This window comes from Podarcis raffonei, chromosome 3 (assembly GCF_027172205.1).
Source record: "Podarcis raffonei isolate rPodRaf1 chromosome 3, rPodRaf1.pri, whole genome shotgun sequence".
Taxonomy (NCBI): Eukaryota; Metazoa; Chordata; class Lepidosauria; order Squamata; family Lacertidae; genus Podarcis; species Podarcis raffonei.
The window spans coordinates 70,584,218-70,603,789 of NC_070604.1; the positions used below are offsets into that span (position 1 = coordinate 70,584,218).

The following is a 19,572-nucleotide window of genomic DNA, read 5'->3' on the forward strand; positions in this document are numbered from 1 at the left end:
TTTACAGAGTAGCAAGAAACAAAGAGTAAATGTAAAATAAGAAGAAGCAAACTATAGAAACCAATACAACAAATTCAAACAGCCACAGCCAATTTGAATTTTAAAAAATCAAACTATAACAAATACTTACATTAGAAGTTCTTAAAAGACTTGGAAAAGGGAACTGTTTTTGCTTGGCACCTAAATGATAGTAATGAGGTCTGCCTAAGCTGGCTTTCTGCATTCCAAAGATGAGAAGCACCACAGAAAAGACGCTTTGGAAGAATGAGCAATAAATCTAAATGTGGAACTGTTTGTAGTGCTTTCCTGGGGCTGCAGATCTTTAATCGTTCCACGATGAACCTGAAAAAACTGAGACACCTAATATTTCTTAGTCAAGTGGCCTGGTTAAGCTCTACATTGAACAAGCAAGACTGCCACTTGCCTTATGACCATCTACAATGTATCAAGAAAAGCAGTCTTCAAATTATTGTCAACAGATGTAATTCATCCTTATGTTCTTGAAGCAGTGCATAGTGTGGCTTACTCTTACTTTTTTCAGATGCATGATGCACTGCCTACATTTCTCCGTGTCTTATTGCACTTTGATCCATAACTAGTTAAGTGAACCCTTTAGGGAAATCATTAGAGAATTGGAACAGTTGTGGTGAGAGACTGAAGGGTCAAGCCACTACTTCCACATGGGACCATCTCCTTAAAATGAGCTTACTTCTCCTCTAAAAGCAGGTCAAGTGTCAGGGAAAGTTGGCATAGACAGGTCACCAGTCCAATGCTTTGCTTTAATTTTAGAATAAAAGCATTCAAAGCCTGCTAAATTTTGCTCAGATAAATAAAATTAGTTTAATTAGTTTAAATCATGCAAGTATAAAACTTTCTGATTTGATCTTAAACACACATACGGAAATAATTTCACCTTCCTTTGAGATTGAACTTCCAAGTAGATGTGTTCTATACAGAGGTTGTAGGCTGCCGCATCAAGATCAAGTACGGTAACTTTCTGTCTTGAAATTGTTGTCAGTTGATTTTTATTTTTCCAAATCTTTACTCTTTTATCTTACCTCATTGGAAGACATTAAGGAACAAGGTATTACTAATAGGTTTTTTAAAAATGATAAAAGTGTTGATTCAAGCCAGCAGAGCCAGCGAAGTCCAGAGGAAATTGGCCACCCTCCAGGTGCCCGGCTTGAATCCTTGTTGACCTCCCTGCCTGCGACTCCCGGCAAGATTAAGGCGAGGTCTTTATCGGCGATTCTTCCCAACGTGAAGAAGAACACACCATTCCTCCCCCTCCCATCGCCGGGGGGGGGGGGAAAGAGACAGACAGAAATATATTTACATACTTTTATTCCTGTCTTTCCAGCAGTACAGAGAAATCATGTCTGTACTCTCTCATCCCAACTGCAGAGAGAGAAAAACTCCACCCATGTACTTCCAGTACAGGGTCATGTGCCACTCTGAGCTAACATCCGGTGCTCAGTGCACTGAATAGACCGTCCCTGGTTCCCACGGTACAGTCCCATAACATCAGCTTCCTGTTTACCATTCCAGCCACCTGGAGCTCGCTTCTGCATTGCTCCTTTTCGTAACAAAAAGTGGCTCCTCAAAACTCTGTCCCAGAATTTAACTTTATCTTTTCAGAGACTATTTCAATATAATGTCTGGAATAGGATGCCCAGTTGGCAGACCCCCACCCCCCACTTCTGCCTGACACACACCAACCGTTTCCCATATTATACTGTTTTCTAGCAGTTTCACTTGGAAAGAGAAGAAGAATATTTTACAGTTGTGAAAAACAGATTACACACTTTAGTGTTCCGTGTTTTCTTTTTGGTTTTATGTGTATGTAATCTCACATTATTATTATTATTTTTTTTTTAAACCTTTGCATGCTGCGCAACACAAGTGGACCTGACATGAAAAGAGCTTTTAATCTCTCTTGCTTGTGGAGCATGGCCCTCCTGGAGTGCTGGGATGCTCTCGTGAGATCTTACAGGGCCATCAGAGTTTTCACGTGAGCATCGGAAGCTGGCTCAGCAAGCAAGGCATATATTAAAAGCTATTTTTGTGCCTGGTTTTCCTGGCTTGGAAAGCACTTTTAGCTTCTCTGCCTTGCTTGCTCAACACACTGGCCCCAGAAGGCTGGGGCTGCTCATATAAGATCTCACAGGAACTTGGAAAGCCCTGTGAGATCTCTCAAGAGCATCCCAGAGCCCACGTGCTGTGTGGGCCTTAAATGCTCTCTGCCTTGCTTGCAATTAACATGTAGCATTTCAGCCAGCCAGCCTTCAACCAAGCATAGTTGAAATTGTGCAAGTTAAATGCACGTAAGATATGATTTTACTGTGTATTGTAATCTTCCTCATGATATAGATAGCCTGGTAGCTTTGTCTGACATGCATTTGTATGCAGACTACATGTCCTCCATAATGGGAAAATCCTCACATAGTGGATTCTGCCAACTTTGTTTTGGAGCCTTTTTGAAACTTTGTGAGGCAGAATATACAGGCTCGCTATTTTAAAGAGTAATGGGGCTCCTGAGAGTTGGACATCTCTGATCTAAAGCTATAGCTACAGTGTTGATTATCTAATGCAGCTTTCCCCGCTTTTAGCGAGAAAGACCAGCTTTCCATTTCATTAATGCTTCAATCCTCAAATGCTCCTTTAATTTCACCAAGGTTGCATCAGTGCAGCATGTAAATAATTGTGCAGTAAATGAGACAACTTATTGGAAGGTAGAAATATGAAAGAGATCCAGCAGACAACGTTCCAACAACACTTTCATTTCTGCTTACATCTATTATTTTATATATTGTATGTACATATACACAACCATGAGTTTCCTTGTCTATTAACATCAAACTCTATTTAAAATTCTTCATGTTTGGATGAGGTAGCTCTGGTCAATGCTTAGCAAGTAGGTTGGAGAAAGCTTGATAACAGAAGCTGAGATCATGGTTGTAGTAAACTTCCATGTTTTAATCATATGAAATGGAATATTGGTTCTGTAGCAAAGTGACAGACTGATACATCAGAAAGCATGATAAATTTAGATGTGCAAAATAATGGGGGAAATGTCTTTGGGGGTTTTTTTGAGGTTGTGGTATTTCTCAAAAATGCTTATTTGATGTAGCTGACAAATCAAAGCATCATCAAGAGCTCACAGTTTGAGAAAGCATCATGTTAAAATATATAGGGATTCATAATTTGATGAGAACTGTTCTAGATCACAGATGATCTACTACATGGCTTATGATTTCACAGGATGGCCTATCTTCACAATTTGGTTCTCTTATATATCACTCTTGGGAATTTTGTGCATAAGCAACAAACTGTAAAACCAACTTTTATTCCCTAAGATTTGGTTATGGTAGATTCCTTATTTTGTAGTTTACATACCCATTTATTGTTATATGGAAATGGCCTAAACAGGATAATTATACCTGTGGGAGTGAGTGGGGAAAACAAAACCTAAAAACAGAACATTTTGTTAGGTTTCCCCATGTGTATTATGTGGGGTCAAGACCCAGTCTTATGCCGCTTAAACAATTGGATCCTGTTGACATGTAACAAATAATCAGCTAATTTGTTGCTGTGGCAATTGGCTTTCTGCCCAAACTGAATATAGATACTGCTGAAATCAGAAGTTCATATCATTTCAGTGTGAAATCCATGCACATCAGTTGTTATCATTACCTCAAAAGAGAGGTGTGCCACTGGACTGAATCAGTGCACAGGATCAAACTAGGCAAAGAGATCAGAGCTTATAGAAGCCCCTAACAGTTTTAACCAGGGCTTTTTTCTGCACCTGTATAGCTACAGTGGTGCAGAAATGCACCAAAGAGGTTCTGGAACTCAGCTCCAGTGAGTTTCATCTGAAAAAAGCCCTGATTTTAATGGTATCGTTATTAACATTGTAGCTCCACTTCTGTACTTTGGGGGGGGGGTGTAGTAAGGTAAGCAACAAGAGTGTGCAATGTGCTAGTTGCAGGGTTTGAAACACTCAAGCCTTACACTTTCCCCCATCTAACATCTGTCACATTTGTCTGGTGCATTTTGGAGGAAGGGTTAGTTTCTATTTTGAAATGTAATGGATGAGATTCAGAATAGCCCCTTGCATGAAAAGCATTTCTTTTAATGCAGTGAGTAGAACCCTTATTTCTGTCACTTTCCTTCTCTAGCTGCCTACCCCGCCCCCATCCAACACTTACATATGTGCCACCTCCCACACCTTTGCAATTTGAACTAGACGGATGTTGTAATCATGTCTTGCTTGTGGGCTTCCCACATGCATCTGGTAGGCCAATGTAAGAAGAGGATGCTGGGCCATTGCCCTGATTCAGCAGACTCTTTTTATGTTCTAGATGGCCAGCCTACTCTCAGGTGGTACAGGGTGTGGGAAAGCCCATTTCTGCAACCAGAACCCCATGTATGCTTTTCTAGATCTGTGCCTATATATGTAGCTCATCCAAGATCTCAGTCTTTTTGTTTTTATGTTTCTGCTACTGGTTGCTAAATGAGATGAGTTGTAGCACGTGCTAAAAATTCAAAACCAGAGCTCAAAAACTTGTACATGTATTTTAAGTGACTTGATTTCTAGGCAGTTGTTGGTTTGGGGAGATGGATTCTCAGTTGATTTCTCAGTTGATTCACACTTAACAAATCCAAAGTATAAGAGCAGCATGACAGGTCCACCGGCTTTGGCTTCGTCTTCACATTGTTAATACAAGTGGTATTCTAATGGCATTAATTGTTGTTGTTGTTTAGTTGTTTAGTCATGTCCGACTCTTTGTGACCCCATGGACCAGAGCACACCAGGCACTCCTGTCTTCCACTGCCTCCCGCAGTTTGGTCAGACTCATGTTTGTAGCTTTGAGAACACTGTCCAACCATCTCGTCCTCTGTCGTCCCCTTCTCCTAGTGCCATCAGTCTTTCCCAGCACCAGGGTCTTTTCCAGGGAGTCTTCTCTTCTCATGAGGTGGCCAAACTATTGGAGCCTCAGCTTTAGTATCTGTCCTTCAGGGCTGATTTTTTAAAGAAAGAAATGGTGTTAATTACATATATCTGAAGCACAGGTGCTAGTAGGATCCTCCCAGCACCCATTATTTTTACATTGTAGTGGTCAGTGGAGAACGAGTTGCCTACTGTTGCTGTAGTTTGTGCTGCCTTTAGTCTCTACACATTGTGGATAGGGACATGAACACTTGCAAAATAAAAGACATTATAATTGCGAGTGGTTTTGCAGGCTTTCCCGCAGCTCTGTCAAATTGTAATCCAGAACTGAAAAGTAGACAGTTTCTGCTGCTGCTACATAAAGAAATCTGTTCCTGCAACACCTCAATCTGCTTGTGAATTGAATGTCCTCTGAAATAGAAAGTACAGCTTGCCTTGGCAGTAACAGATGTCCAACACTTACACTTTGTTTCAGGACATCTACAGCTCAGAACCCATTTTCTCTGCCTCTGGATGTGTTGTTACTAATGGACAATCTTGTTCTGAATTCTGAGACGGTGTAGACCAATTTGGCACTCTTTAAAATAAATACAGAGAATCTTCACTTGGAAGATGCTGCTCCATCTACTGACACTGAAAATGATGAGTGGTGCGTAATGAAAGGCTGCAGAGCCTGGAGAAGCAATTATTTGAACGCTACTCCCATCGTTACACATCAGTACTAGCAGCATAACTTCCTTGACTGGAAGATAGTCAAAATAAGACTGCAAGAAGGGGTGAAATTGATTTTACTTAAGCTGTATATAGGGAAACATAGCTATATTTGTTAGTGGGATTCTCCCGTCCCCTGTTTCTGGACACAGAAGTTCTGTTTTGAAACATTGGCTGCTGAAAATGAGATCTAACCTTGAGCATCATGAAGTAAAAAAGAAAGACTATTGTGAGCTGATATAGCCAGGAGATTCGGAAAATGAAGAGTGTTTTTTGTCCTAATATGCTGAGATGGAAAAAATATTTCAAATTATGAGGTTCCATCAGCAACTAAGATCCCCCCCCCAAAAAAGCCTTATTGTTGAGTCAAAACTGAAATATGTTCTTTGCACAGTTATTCATTGTAGTTGGGGATGGGGAAGAAGAGGAGAAAATGGGTTGCCAAATTTCCATTGAGCCTTCACACTCCGCTCACACTAGTACTTCTGCAATTAATCATTGTACATTTATATGCAAAGCATAAAATAGAAAGAGTTAACTCTGTGGCTGACCTACGGCTTTTACTATGGGTACTGTGTAAAGCAGCCCATGAACTACCGGTAATTTGAATGCTATATTGAGCATACTCAAAAAAATCTTGCACGCAGCCCCTGTACTAATATTAGTATTAGTGTTATTAGGTTGTAAATAGCTTCAGGACTTTTTAAAAGTGGGAAACAATGTATAAGTTTAATAAACTTAACCCAACCTACTGCCAGGCAGGGTTTAGTTTTAGCTTGGTCTGTACCTAAAATAAACAGTTAAGATTATGCACAACTGAAATCCAAAGTCTAATTAAAATAAATTATGTAAAGTGATTTGATATGTTTTCACATTTTGCATAATTTACTGTGCTTACAGTTTTCAGAAAAAGATACTTTAAAAATTATTTGCAGTGGGTGGGGTAATAGGAATCCAATGAGCTTTATTTATCTAGGGGGAAAACATTAGAAATTCAAGGTATTAAAGCACACAAAGATTGAATGTTGGAGGACAGGGAGAAGAAAATGAGCATCCCAAGAGAAGAATTAGGGCCATGCCCTAGCACAGGGGTCAGCAACCTTTTTCAGCTGTGGGCCAGTCCACCGTCCCTCACACCATGTGGTGGGCTGGACTATATTTGGGGGGGGGGAATGAACGAATTCCTGTGCCCCACAAATAACCAAGAAATGCATTTTAAATAAAAGCACACATTCTACTCAAGTAAAAACACCAGGCAGGCCCCACAAATAACCCAGGGATGCATTTGAAATAAAAGGACACATTCTACTCATGTAAAAACACACTGATTCCTGGACCGTCCGCCGGCTGGATTGAGAAGGCGATTGGGCCGCATCTGGGCCTTAGGTTGCCTACCCCTGCCCTAGCAGCTTACTTCAGAGTTACTTGTACTCAGATTTACTCAGAAGTAACTCTTACTATGTTTGATGAGACTTACTCCCTAGCAAATAGCAAGTCAGTTTAGGATTTCTGTCACAGATTGCAATCTTATACCAAGTTTCATTGGAAGAATCTTCAATGTGTTTGATAGAACTTACTTGTGAGTAGAAGTGTATAGGATTGTGCTGTTAGATATCTTAGTCTACAGAAACATTATGCTATCGTAGTATTACTTCTTTATCTCTGCCCCCTGAACCACCCTGGAAACCACTGGCAAAATGGATTCCTCCTCTCCTTCTAGACGTCCCCAAACCTGCAAAATATCTTCTGAATGGACCTCACTGGATTTCACCCTTTGTGATTATTGAGTCTGTACCTGACTACCTATTTATTTTCAAGGTTTTCCACAGCTCTTTTTAACAGAGTGAAAGCTAAGATTCTCAGGGTGCCAAATCATGTAACATGTCAGCTTCTTCACTCATGTGAAAACCACACATTTATGTAACACATGCACCCTTGGTTTTGTACTGCCTGTATCTTTCCCCCACAGAGTTAGGGATCATTTGCTGAGAAGTGAAAGGGGTTTGATTCATACACATATCATCAGGAATCAACAGTTGTGTTGCTTGTTGTCTTGTGCTAATATTACCAGAGATTCAACACCAGGGAAAAGAAAATTAGTAGTACAGGTTCTATAACACCTGTACAACATTACTCTCCATGCAAAGCCTTAAAACATTCTGCTCACCTTCACCAATATGTAGAAATGTGGTTTGGAATATTATATAGTTTTTTTCTTCCATCTCCACGTTTCAAATACTACTATTATCTTTCACTGTAACAAAAGTAAGTTAACACTAAATGTCATTTTATAATTGCATTAATGATCACACAGCTGTGCTTTCCTGGTATTATAATGGATGTCAGGATCAGTTTAGGCGCTCAGCTTCATTTTCTGCTCAGATGTAATTCTGATGACCATTATTGTAGTAAGAAAGTACAGCTTCTTGTTCATTATGGCTGAGGTCTGTCAGAGGCGTGTGAGTTATAATGAAGGCCACAGTGAAAGAATGTTACAGTTCTGGCTTAGCGTTTGCCTAAATTTCAGCTTCCTCTGCAGTGTGTGTATGTGTGCAAAAGTCTATCCGCCCACCCATTCACACATGCACGCTCTTTCATTTCCCAGGCTAAGAAATGCTTTCTTTATTTATGAGCATGTGAAATTCTGAGGAGGAGCACTTATACTTAAATGAACCTGCAAGCAGCCCATAGAAAAGCAAGTGCCTGCAGCGCTAATAATGAGAACTGACAAGGCAATCCTGCTGTGTTTATTTATGACCTTCTGCCTCTGTTAGCTCTTGTGAGAAATTCCTCTCTAGCCATAACAATATTGCTGTAGTTTGGCACTATGTTGAGAAATCCTATGGAGCCCCGAGGCCCACTAACTGGCAGTGGTTCAGCTCCTAGCAGATTGGCATGATTGCTTCTGATTTTACATAGCTTTTCATTTTTATTTACCCCTTTGCTTAATTCAGAAGTCTTGCTTGTTGCTTCAACACACTTTTTAATTTGGAAAAGCACAATTCAAAATAGGAGGTAGGAAATTAGTGGAATGCACCTTTTGTAATTCCTGATATTTGTCGTGTTATTTGCAGGGAATAATTTGGCAATGTTATATATGGGGCTTCCTTAGCTGGAGCCTATAAAGTCACAAGGCAAATTACATTAAGAGAGGGCAGGACTACAATAGGAACTATGCCTCACTTGCACAAACCTAATCCCTTTATCCTGACAAGAGCCATCAAGGGGTTAGGGGTAAATGTTCAAGCAACACCTCTATTATGGAACAACAATTACCAAGCAAGTGAGCATGTTTGCCCAGCTCCTCAAATTCAGAACATCAAGAACAGGAGAATGAAGAAATGTGTTTTTATTCTTTTTTGCTGAAACTTCCTAATATTTTATTTTGAATGATGTGTGGGGTGTTTTATTATTAATTTATTCCTAATCTTACTTATCACCATTTACTGTATATCTAATAGCTATTTATTAATACCTGACAGTATTGGGCAGTTTGATCATATCTTACTCCACTTTGTGTTTGGTAACAATTGATAAAAATATCAGTTGACATTATGTTAGTGTTTGTAGTTGATAGTGTGTAGCTTGTAATGAATTTGTAATGTTACAGTGTAAATATTATTGAAATAAACGGTTGTATATTTGGATTGCTATTTTAAGTATTGTAATAATTGTGGATTGCTATTGTAATGCTGTTTGGTATGTATTCCTCTCACTGTATTAATTACTAGAAGGGTAACAGTGTTAGGCCCTTAAAGAAAAAGAAGAAAAGTTTTGTGGCATCTTAAAGACAAACAAATTTATTACGACTTAAGTGTTTGTGGAGCCAAGCCTACTTCATAGGATGAATAAAAAAATGGTTAGTTTTTAAGGTGACGAGAATCATTGCTCTTCTTCCTGTGGTGTGCTTATTTAACAATATTTCTTGATTTTCAAATATAACACGGCTAAGGAAATAAGTCCAGCAACAAAATGTTGCAGTACAGAATGCTCCCAGTTTAGAATTACAAACATTCCATTCTTCCCTGTGCCAGTTTTCCATTCTTCCCTCAATCAGCATTCTGGTGGCTACTGAGCATGCTCAGTCTTCATTAGCCTGTTTTTGGATTCCCCCCTAAAAGTTTTTTCCGACTTATTTTTGTGCGTCTGCAAACAAGAATACGCAAGCAGAATCATACCTGTGTCTTGTCCATCAGTAAGCGTGATTTTGGCTTCATAGCACCACTCCTGTTTGAATATCATCAATAAGGGGAATGAATATATTTGTTAACCCCCCATGCCATCATAAACATTATATGTAGCAGGACTTTTTGAACTTTGACCTAAGAAAAATCCTTAAGTTGAAAAAGAAAATCTCTCTGGTAGATTAGTGAAGTGTTTAGACCTTATCCTGATCATTTTTTTGCTGTAGTAAAGATGTCTTCACTGTGTCAAAAAGTAAGATGAGGCAATTGTGCCTGAAAAATAGCTCAGCCACTGATCTGTGACATTTATCCTGATCACTGATCCAGAATTACATGAATAAAGGGGAGGGTGCAGGACCATGCTGTCCTTCAGTGTGCTTTGAGGTCCATAAAAGATAGACATTAAACATTAAAAGAACCCTCCCTTCCTCCCTCCAGAAGCCTTCCCTTTGTGAGCCTCAAATAACACTACAAGATTCCTGTTCAAGGGTGTCTGAAATCCTACAGAGAAGCACTCCTCTTAAGGGCTGTGGGTGCACTACAACAGTTTGCTGCAAGTCCACACCTGGTTCTTCTAATACCGAATATGATTACCCTATTCCTAGCAATATGACAGTGATTTTATGCTATGCACAGATGTCCCCAGCATATTAGCCTGTAAATTTAAATTTAAAAGAAAGAAAGAGGCAGCAAATAGCCCAGGAGCCATGGAATGTTGAGGGTGCCTGTCAGAAAAGGTGAGAGTGGCTTGGTTTCAGTCTGCAATACCTTTTAATTTCTTGGTCATGAGAATTAGACTTGAGTGATTTCTTTCTGTGTAGGGTGGGGTAGGGTAATAGAATATCCCAGTATAGCATGGTGAAAGAGGATTGCTTGTTTCCACTATTTGGTCATCTGTGTCTGCGCAGTGAGGTTCCATTCTACCTATTGTGACTCATACTCGTGATAGGCCATGAATTTGTGAAATCTCTTTAAGCATTTTTGCTGGTGACTGACCATCTCACGTCATTTACTAGTATAAATCTGATAACAAAGTGTGTGTACATGCACATATATATATACAGAGAGAGAGAGAGAGAGAGAGAGAGAGAGAGAACAGGGGTTGGACTAGATGACCCTTGTTGTCCTTTCCAACTCTATGATTCGTGAGAGAGAGATTAACAAAGCAGAGTATTTTTTATTTATTTGGCAAAACCTTTCAGCTTCCACTTCCATTAGCTGCTCCAATCAAAATGGAATGATGCTGTTTTCAAGGTGGCAGTTATAGAGCTTTGAGGATGGAATGTCCAGAAAGGCTTCATTCACTGAAGCTAAGCGATGCTGGCACTCTCCTCCAGGTTATATAACACACCTGCATCTAAGTAGATTTTCTGTGTTTTTGGTAGATACTGAGTAAATTTTTTAATGTGCTAATTTGTTTGCAGTTGCTATAGAATACTGGTTGTGTCTAGTTTATAGTATGTTGTTGTAATATAATGTAAAAGAACACATGATTCCAAATTATTCATCCTATTGTTATTGTTTCCAAAATTGTACATGATAAACGGGGTTTTTTAGAAGTAAGACCCTACTTTGAAACATATTGTGCTGCTGTTGTTTTCTACTTTAAATGGGTTTTCTTTATACTTTCTAGTATTAAAAAAGGGATATCTGTCAGGCAGTACTTAAATCTGGTGTGCTTATGGTTCTTAGTAGGCTTTACGGATTTGTTTTTAATAGCATATGGGTCATAAGAATTTATTGTTTCATAGGTTGGAAGCTATGTTTTCCAAGTATCTTCTTCTTTATGCACCTCAAGCCCTTTAGAATTCTCTTCTCATTGGGTTCCAGAATTCTGGACAAAACTGTAGCAGAATCAGAGCAGCTCCATAAAAATATAAAAAATGGCTTAATTTGAGCCAGTTCTTACCATAGTTTAGTCCTGAATCTGTTTTCATTGTTAGGCCAACACTGCAGAAATACAAAATCCAGAAAATTATTTGGGTTCTTAAAGAAGGATAAATTATTTCTTATATTTAATATTGCCCCTCCCAAAAAAGTGTAAAAGGAGAACATCTTTCTACTGAAACTCCCTTGTGCATTTCAGATACAGTGGTACCTCGGATTACATACGCTTCAGGTTACATACGCTTCAGGTTACAGACTCCACTAACATAGAAATATTACCTTGGGTTAAGAGCTTTCTTCAGGATGAGAACAGAAATTGTGCTCTGTTGGCGCAGCGGCAGCGGGAGGCCCCATTAGCTAAAGTGGTGCTTCAGGTTAAGAACAGTTTCAGGTTAAGAACAGACCTCCGGAACTAAGTACTTAACCCGAGGTACCACTGTGCTCTCCAAATGAATCATGACTAAAGAATGCCCCTGACACAAGGACCATTGGCGGGATCATCATATCTAAGCCTATATGTAATTCTTGTTGAGATCTGTAAGATTATTGGTATAACTGCAAGGTACGCCATGGTATCTTTTTCCTTCTAAAATCTATAACTGTTTCAGTAGGTATGAAGAAAGATTCCCTCCCTGGATATATATTCTAGAGAATTGGCTCCTGTGGATGAAATTACACATTCAATTTTATTTTATTTTTTAAGGAAAAGGAAAACCTCACCACATAATGAGAAATCTGTGTACATCTTCAGTTTTTAATTTTAATCAGATTTGTAAAAATGTTAGAGCAAGGCAGTATATCTAAATTTATGATTTTCCCGCTTGCATTTTTGAATATTTGTATTCCTTTTTTCAGTTGCACAGGAAATTAAAAATGCTGTTAGCTAACTAACTTATTGTCTAGACAATTAAACCAGAAGGGTATTTTAAAATTTCTCGACAAACACTGTTAGCTGCTGCTTTGTAGTAAAAGGTGGCCTAACAATTACAAACATTGATGAATTTAAATTGATTTATTGTAGTTTTTTTCACTAGGGGTGTGTGCTTGTTAGCTAAACTGTCAGCATTAAATGAGCATTACATGTGCTGGTTTCTGTTATCTCTATGACTTCTAAACATTACTGGAAAGATCCTGACTATGTGTTTCTATTTCTGAATGCTACAGACAGCTTTTTAGATACATATAAGGGTTAATCTGAGTTTATTTAATATATACTGCCTCTCTGGCAAGGCATTCAAATGCTAACTTTAAATAATGGTTCACAATCTCATGGACACAGTACCATTTAAAAAAATTATAATAATAACGAGTGGACAGAAGAATGTTCATAAATGCTGACTACAGAAATTCATAAATACTGAATAATGACATTCAGTATCCGGAGAGAATTTAACACATTACCGGGTCAGTATGGATAATGGCCAACAAATGTTGGAAAATGTGAATTGATCAGAAATGTTTCAGAAATAGGAATAGCTTTCCTGCCAATTTTCTGCACTGCCTAGGAAATATAAAAAGTTCCCAAGTAGAGAATCCATCTTTTGACAGGTCTCTGTGTATATTACTTAATTAAAGTTGTCAGCTTTTGTACATTATCTGATATCACTTGAAGACTACGCTTCTTGACCAGTCAAGGTGCAAATTTCCCTGTGCATATTCTGGTCACATTCTTTGTGCCTTCATGTGAATTTGTGCTGTCACTAGTATTTGTACACATTTGCCATTGAACTTGAAGTATACATAAAGTAGAGTGTGACTGACTTTAGTGATGTACTTGCTCAACACCATGTAGAATTAAATTCTTAAATCAAAAGAGATGCGGTAATTTATTATCTGTGATGGGGACGCGGGTGGCGCTGCGGGTTAAAGCCTCAGCGCCTAGGACTTGCCGATCGAAAGGTCGGCGGTTCGAATCCCCACGGCAGGGTGCGCTCCCGTCGCTCGGTCCCAGCGCCTGCCAACCTAGCAGTTCGAAAGCACCCTCGGGTGCAAGTAGATAAATAGGGACCGCTTACTAGTGGGAAGGTAAACGGCGTTCCGTGTGCTGCGCTGGCTCACCAGTGTCTCCGGACAGCGCTGGCTCCCGGCCTATAGAGTGAGATGAGCGCACAACCTTAGAGTCTGGCAAGACTGGCCCGTACGGGCAGGGGTACCTTTACCTTTACCTTTATTTCTGTATAATTAGGCTGATAACTGTATATTGGTGCTAAAGGCAAATTGGTATTGACCAAATGCTACATGGCTAATCATGGCTACAATCTTATATTTAATCTTTTCTGGGTGTTGTGCTTTCCTTATTATGTAGGATAGTATGCTGCTTTGTTTATGGCTGATTTTATTTTATAATGCACTGAATTGTTTCTATTATTACAGACATGGAGAGCACTTCCTTCCTTTAAAAAAGGAGGAGAAAGCATAGTAACAGTGCTACTGCATTTGGCTGGCTTCAGTAGAAATGACTTATTACAATGAAATGTAATCAAGGCGGATTTCTAGGAATGTTCTTTGAGCATGTTGCTTTACTTATCATAAGAAGTGTGTTTCTGTGTGTTTCTGTGTCACTTTCCCTCCCCTCAAATTCTCTGGTGAGTAACCTTGGGTTTCCTGATTCTCTGTACAGTGTTTACTGCCAACAAACTTCCCCTGCTGACTGTGCTACAATTGCAAGTCTGTGAGTTATTTCGAGAGTGACTCTCCTGTTGAAGTCTGATAAGATCGTGTACCACCAGGAAGGCATAATATTATAATCCTAAACGCCACATGATCCTCTTCTTTTTTGCTCTTGTACTTGTCACATGGACAAGAATAAAGGTTGTGCGTGGTTGGAAGCAGAGGAGTAAAGAGGAGATAGCTGTAGATAACACCCTTACTAAGAAGTATAAATCCTGAACAGGAATGGCTTGGTTACAGTAAAGCTTTTATCTGTAAACTAGCTTTGAGGACCTGGTCATGGTATAATGACTAACATAAAGCACAGGCTGACACATCTTTGGGGTAACAGATAGGTAGGTAGGTAGGTAGGTAGATACCCCTTCCAACTCAGTCCCAAAGTTTTAACCCTAAGCAAAGCACTAAAATAAAATAAGAATTGCACTGTGTACATGAAACAAACGGATATATAAAAAAAAGAATAGTAGTCAGCAGTTCTTATTCCCAGGAAACCAGTGCCTTGCCAAATGCATCCTCTGAGAATGAAGCAGACTCTTCGGGCATGCCTTTGGGGATGTATGGGGACTTCCTTCCCTTTAAAGGATCCCTGCAATTACCCAATCTGCCAAGTTTCCAAAAAGATAAATGGAAGCACTGTAGCTTGAAGGTGTCTTGGTTTGAATGAGATGCAGTAAGTAAGGTCTCTTTGTTCTTTACAGGCATTGTAGATCTGATTGTACTTATAAAAGAAGAATAGAGTTGGTGCCCTGCTGACTAAATTGTCCTCTGGAGAAGTATTAGTTACAAAGCTTCTTCATTAACAAGGCTCCCTGTTTAAGCTACTGTGGAGTAGCTTAGTGCTTAAGCTACTTCTCTTATTTGCTTCTTTCTAAACATTAACTTGGCACACATATATGGTTAAATAGGTTTGTGACAAATAAATATACTATTGATTTTGAAAATGTACGTGTGCATAAAGAGGCTAATACATACAGTGACACAAACATAAAAACAAACCTCTCATATTGAATAATTTGCGATGTTCACCTGTTATGTTACTATAATCATTGTCAACAGGAAAGAATTGTTGCTCTTGCTATTCATATCTCTGAATTGTAAATGTAACTTGACTAGATGGCAGTGACATTTCTGTATATATAGTGTGAGAAACAGGAATGGAATGTCAGGTTTTTGTAAAATCGCCATCTTGAAAACAGTAACGGCAAAATGCTCTTTTAATTTTGAATATGGCAGAGTACATAAAAAGGTGAAAGGAAGTTTAGCTGATGTGTGTATTCTGTTTTCTATTACATATTACAGTGGTGCCCCGCAAGACGAATGCCTCGCAAGACGTAAAACCCGCTAAACGAAAGGGTTTTCCGTTTTTCGATGCGCTTTGCAAGACGAATTTCCTTATGGGCTTGCTTCGCAAGACGAAAACGTCTTGCGAGTCTTGCGATTTTTTTCGCTCCCCCCCTTTTTCTAAGCCGCTAAGCCGCTAATAGCCTTTTAGCCGCTAAGCCTTTAATAGCCGCTAAGCCGCTAATAGGGTTGTTTCGCAAGACGAAAAAACCGCTAGATGAAGAGACTCGCGGAACGGATTATTTTCGTCTTGCGAGGCACCACTGTATATGTGATTGTGTGTATATGTGACAGAGAGAGGAGGAAGATAGTACTACTATATGTATATTGTTTGTTTGTTTGTTTGTATGTATAGTACATATAACTGCTGCTGTATGAAGTACTATATGTACACAGACACTGAATTTTCTTATGAAAGTACACGTCTAGGAAATCATAACTGTCGGATTTCATATATGAGAAATGCATGTATATCAACTTGTGCACAAATTTTTGGTAATAGTTTATTGCCACAGACATACGTGGCAAGTTGCATGCAGATGCTTATCATATGTATTGAATTACACATAGGGTTAACACAAATATTATTACCATGTGAGGAATTTTATCTTGTGCAGTGTGGTGTTTCATATATGCCAGTTTTACATTTGATCAGGATAGGATAAATATATTGATTCACTTGTGAAGAGAGCTGACTTTTTTTCCTTAGCAAAAAAACCATGCTTTTTTCTGTACTAATATCTTTCCATGAGAAGTTAAATGATCTGCAAGTTAGCCTTGTAATGTGGGAAAGAAATCCTTCTGGTTTATTTTTATGGAGAATGACATACTGGTGGGGTGGGTAGGGATAGTTTTTAAAAGAGAGCGTAAAGCATTTGAAAGCTGTGCCTGCTTGCTCTTCACTCCCCAGCCCCTGCTTCTTCTTTTTGGACACAGTATAGCTCTTCATGCAGAACGGCATCACGTGTGCCCCTTTTGATTTTATGAATGAGCTGTGTCAGATTTGTGAGGAAATCCCTTGAAGGCAGGCACTTGAGGAAATGCCTGGGACTTGTCAGTCACTCCACCCCCATGGGGGATTAGTAAAATGAGAAGCCGTAATGTGACCTGATGGGGGGAGGAAAAAGCCACTCTATATACCTTCCCCCTCCCTTCAAGCTTTCCTCCTCATACGCCTTCACTGAGGGAGTCAAAGATAAATGGTTGCATTACAGTGGACTCTTGGGTATTGCCTTTATCCCTGAACTGCAAATCATTTTATCCTTCGGTATGTTACATACTTAATAACATTTTCAAACATTACTTGGCCTTATAAAACAGGTTACCTGCAGTTCAAAAAAATGTTATCAATTTCTTGGATGCTGTCTGAATGGAATGGCTACCCTAAAAGCCATATTGTGCATTATTGTAACATGTTTCCCTCGGGGGCACATGATTTCTTTCTTTCTCTTTTTTTACAATGCACAAGATCGGTATTCATTTTAAGCAACTGACCCTATCTTGAGGGAGTTTGTTTTCATATTTTATTACATTCTTTGTAGCCTGTACTTGTTTTATCAGCAGTTTCTGTTGCATTTGTTATATATTTGACTTTGTCAAAGAATGCCCTTTATTACATGAAAACAAAACTTAGTGTAAATTTTTATCAATAGGACAAATATACTTCTCTAGAAAAAAACACCCCTCTGCTTTATCAAAGTATTCCATCATGATTTTATACATAATAATTAGCAATCATTTTTAAAATACATACTGAACATATATCTCTTAATATACCGAAATTACTGCTTCATGAATTTCTGACTTCACTGCACCTGATTGCCAAGTTCAAATAATTCACAAAAACTCATTTTCTTAATTGAATTGATCCTGGCATATACCACAGCTCTGTCTAAAACACTGCATAATAACTTAAAAGTATCAATTGTAGATATTTCAGTATTCCTATTTAAAAGAATAAACTTTAATTAGAAAAGAAGATCCTGGGTAGAAGATTCTGTGAGGTGAAAATGTGTCTTCATTACAAATGGGACTTGTTAAGCTTAAAAAGGCTTTTTCAACAGTAGTACACATTCATCAGAGTTTTGTGACATGAAGAATGTTACTTTGATTTTCCATTTCACAAATTCAACAAAAATATTTTCTTTATCATCTTCTACTGAAAAGCATTCCCAATGTGGCATGCTAACAAAGTTTACCCCTTTGGCCCTATAGTGTGTGTCTACTCATACTCGTATTGTTGTATATCCTAGCGCTGAATGCATTGACCCCAACCCAAAACAGGTGCTCTAGTTCAGGGGTCAGCAAACTTTTTCAGCAGGGGGCCGGTCCACTGTCCCTCAGACCTTGTGGGGGACCGGACTATATTGGGGGGGGGGTGAACGAGATGCTATGCCCCACAAATAACCCAGAGATGCATTTGAAATAAAAGGACACATTCTACTCATGTAAAAACACGCTGATTCCCGGACTGTCTGCAGGCCGGATTTAGAAGGCGATTGGGCCGGATCCAGCCCCCGGGCCTTAGTTTGCCTACCCATGCTCTAGTTCATCAGCAAAGCGCTTGTGTGAGCTGGCTTCGCAGATGCATCACTCTCAGGGGAGATCCATGAATGCTCAGCAACATCCACAAGGGCCAGGAAACAGATAGTTTGGCCACCATTGCCAGCTGTGACTGACATAGGCACAAAGAGCAGGTGTGTTCTCATTTGAGGGCACAAGGTAGCCTCCTTAGATTGTGCCCATTACATGGAAGTAAATATACTGATTTTAATAATAAACCTGAAACCGCAGGAAGGGATTTGTCCAATTAAACTTGAGTCTAGTGCTGAACCTTTTTTAAAAAAAGAGCATTCTATCCACTAGCCTACCCCATGCACAATGCTAAATCATGGTTTAGCATTTTGAGAAATATCAGGAACAGATGCTGGGCTTGCAGAGTCATATCCCATTTCTGTACACACAAAGCAAAGAATGCCTTTTAAATCAGGAGTGGCTAACCCTCCTGATGTGCCAGACTTTGTCTCAAATCGGGCCCAACCAGTATTGACAGTGGTCTGGGATGCTGGGGTTTGTAGTCCTACAACATCTGTAGGGCCAGAGGCTTATGTTTCTCCCTGTTATATCTGAATACAAATATAATGTACTGGAATCCTTTAACACTATGTCCTATTTACTCTCAGCAGCAATGGATTAAGTAAAACAGTGCCAATAGAATCTGCCAATTCCACTGGGCCATAATTCAGTGTCAGAGCACCTACTTTGCATGCAGAAGGTCCCAGGTCCAATCCCTGTCATCTCCAGGGTGGGAAGTATGTCCTCCCTAAAACCCTGGAGGGGCCACGTAGTTTAGACAGGGGGCAGAGAACCTCCAGCTTGCGGACCTGATTACCAAAGCTGTTTCCTCCAAACCATGCCCAAATCCAGCAGGGCTCTTTGCAAGCCCCATGCTCCTTGCAAAGGGCTGGCTCAGTACTTTGATGATCTGCTAAGCCCACCTCTCAAGCTTAGCCAGTCAGAGTAAGGGATGCTTCACTTTTGCAACCCCAATTACAACAATGGAGATGAGGTGCGTGGTGGGTTAAAACAAAATCCAGGGTCCTGCAACAGAGTACCTAAATACACCCTACGTCTTCTCATGCGTTATGTTCCCTGTCACCATGTTTTCCATCACCAGAGCTTTCATTTGTGCATTCACAGCCACATGCCACAAAAATTTCTGTATGAGATCTGTTTTTTCTTTCTGGAACTCATAGATTGGCTTCTGAATTAGTCAGAATTGTATCCTTTGATGTGGCTGGGTGATAGACAAGGAAATGAGGAAGTGTT

The 19,572-nt window shown here is 39.4% G+C and overlaps 1 protein-coding gene across 9 annotated transcripts in view; it reads left to right on the forward strand.

Moving 5' to 3' along the window:
- ARID1B (AT-rich interaction domain 1B) overlaps positions 1-19,572 on the forward strand; it is a 347,806-nt gene that overhangs the window by 212,726 nt on the left and 115,508 nt on the right. The window lies entirely within an intron of this gene.